The sequence below is a fragment of the Papio anubis genome, chromosome 7, assembly GCF_008728515.1.
Source record: "Papio anubis isolate 15944 chromosome 7, Panubis1.0, whole genome shotgun sequence".
In the NCBI taxonomy this organism is placed as follows: domain Eukaryota; kingdom Metazoa; phylum Chordata; class Mammalia; order Primates; family Cercopithecidae; genus Papio; species Papio anubis.
Window position 1 is genome coordinate 108447080 of NC_044982.1, and position 2863 is coordinate 108449942.

At 46.5% G+C, this 2863-nt stretch overlaps 1 non-coding gene across 1 annotated transcript; it reads right to left on the minus strand.

The window, feature by feature from the left end:
* Positions 1-1925: 1925 nt before the first annotated feature.
* LOC116276050 lies at positions 1926-2029 on the minus strand. The gene has a single exon (XR_004185499.1). It is a non-coding gene; the product is annotated as a U6 spliceosomal RNA (small nuclear RNA).
* Positions 2030-2863: the final 834 nt, after the last annotated feature.

The window sequence follows — 2863 nt, forward strand, 5'->3', positions numbered from 1 at the left end:
AGCTTCTGTGGTTGGCCGTACTTTGTGTGTACCACCACACGTTGTTCCTGGGAGAATTAAGTACTCTCTGTACAACTCCTCTAGGAGAGGATAGTGCGAAGCTCATACCTGGGCTGTCCTGGACTCTGCCTAAGGCACCGTTTTCCTTTGCCTCCCTTCCTCCCTCCCTCCCTCCCTTCCTCCCTTCCTCCCTTCCTCCCTTCCTCCCTTCCTTCCTTCCTTCCTTCCTTTCTTTCTTTCTTTCTTTCTGACAGAGTCTCACCCTGTCGCCCAGGCTAGAGTGCAAAGGCATGATCTCAGCTCACTACAACCTCTGCCTCTTGGGTTTTCAAGCGATTCTCCTGCCTCAGCCTCCTGAGTAGCTGGGATCACAGGTGCCCGCCACCACGCCTGGCTAATTTTTTTGTCTTTTAGTAGAGATGGGGTTTCACCATGTTGGCCAGGCTGGTCTTGAACTCCTGACCTCATGCTCTGCCACCTCGGCCTCCCAAAGTGCTGGCATTACAGGCGTGAGCCACCAAGCCTGGCTTCCTTTGCCATTTTCATCTGTATTTTTTCACTCTAATAAACTGAGTCTGTAAGTATCACAACTTTTCTGAGTTCTACGAGTTTCTACCAAATCATTAAACTTGAGAGTAGTCTTGGGAATCCTCCATGCTGGAGCCAAAACGGAAACAAAAATAATGACTTTTGTAGCACACTGCTGCAATATTATTTTTAAAAACCTCAAATCTTCAGAGAATTACAGAGGTTAATATAATACCAACGTATCCATTGCCTACAATTAATAAATACTTTTTATCATATTTGTTTCAGTTCCTCCGTTATTTTCTTTTTTTGGTTAAGAAATAAAACATTGGGGCCGGGCGCGGTGGCTCAAGCCTGTAATCCCAGCACTTTGGGAGGCCGAGACGGGCGGATCACGAGGTCAGGAGATCGAGACCATCCTGGCTAACACGGTGAAACCCCGTCTCTATTAAGAAATACAAAAAAACTAGCCGGGCGAGGTGGCGGGCGCCTGTAGTCCCAGCTACTCGGGAGGCTGAGGCCGGAGAATGGCGTAAACCCGGGAGGCGGGGCTGGCAGGGAGCTGAGACCCGGCCACGGCACCCAAGCCGGGGTGACAGAGCGAGATTCCGTCTAAAAAAAAAAAAAAAAGAAAAAAAGAAATAAAACATTGGGAGGCAGAGGTGGGAGGATCACTTGAGCCTAGGAGTTTGAGACCAGCCTAGGCAACATAATGAGACCTCAACTCTACAAAAAAATTTAAAAAATTAGTGGGGAGTGGTTGCGCATGCTAGTAATCCCAGCAGCTACACAGGAGGCTGAGGTGGGTGAATTGCTTGAGCTCAGGAAGTCAAGGCTGCAGTGAGCCATGATGGCCCCACTGCCCTCCAGCCTGGGTGAGAGAGTGATACCCTGTGTCAAAAAAAAAAAAAAAAAAAAAGATAGGAAAGAGAAGAAATAAAACACAGTACATAATAGACACACATCAAGTTTCCTTTGATCCCCACTCAGTGCTGGTCCCTGTGGCAATCACTCCTCTGAGATTGATGAACATTCTTCCTTTTGGGGTTTTGATACTATTTTCCTGCGTATTTTTGTTGTTGTTGTTGTTTGTTTGTTTGTTTTTGAGTTAGAGTCTCATTCTGTTGCCTAGGCTGGAGTGCAGTGGCATTATCTCGGTTCACTGCCACCTCCGCCTCCTGGGTTCCAGTGATTCTCCTGCCTCAGCCTTCTGAGTAGCTGGAATTACAGGTGTGCACAAACATGCCCAGCTAATTTTCGTATTTTTAGTAGAGATGGGGGGGTTTCACCATGTTGGCCAGGCTGGTCCTGAACTCCTGACCTCAAATGATCTGCCTGCCTTGGCTTCCCAAAGTGCTGGGATTACAGGCGTGAGCCACTGTGCCCGGCATTCCTGTGTATGTTTGTATACCTTTATGGATTTGCATGTCATCCTAGCACAGGGACCTTACCATCTTCTCTGCATCACTCCAGTTTTGACAAGCACATTGGTGAAGTGTGCATACTTGACTCAATATCAACCCAACAAATTTGGATTGGGAAGTCTTTGCCAGGTGCCAGGCCTTGTACTGTGGGCAAGTAGTACCAGTTCACTACTCTCATGCACCCCTGACCTGGTGACTATGATAGTGACTTGCTGAACTCAGTACATATGTTCTGAATGGTCCTTCCTAAATACTCACTATCCCCTCAGCACTTGAGGATTCTTCCCTAAGTCAGACCTAGACATGATGAAGGAGAATATCAGGAAGAGACCAACGCCACAGTCAGGCCAAGCATTTTTCAGGGCTTCTAGTTCCTCTCTTCAGAGCACTGACCCAGTATCCTGGGCTGGTTTAGACTCTCTAAGGGTTGTGAGCTTTGCAGCTCATCAATAAGAGGGAGAATAGTGCTCGCCTTCTAGACTCAGCCAGGAGTGTTTATTAAGTTACTTGTTCCCTGCATATCAGGTTCAGCAATCAAGCCCTACTCTGTATCATAGCTTGATCAGCCCTCACTAAGTCTATACAGAGAGAGTTAGTATAGATGGGACCCACTCTATTGGCCATTGACTTACCTTGATGAATGATCTGTCTTTCTAGACAATGATTTCTAAACCCTTAAGATAAAGTGGCTTTAAAGGGCTAGGTGACTTTTCAAGTTCCTTAAAGCCCAACCGTGGGCCTTTAAAATTCTGAGAACCTCAAGACAACAATGACAACAATAAATTCCATGTACCTCTACAATCAGGGAAAGATGGAGATACTACCCACACAGAATATTCTGTTTCAGGATTGAAGTTTTTCTCTGGATTCCTAGGAATCTTATTTTCACAATGTGAGGGAAAAGCTGCCTG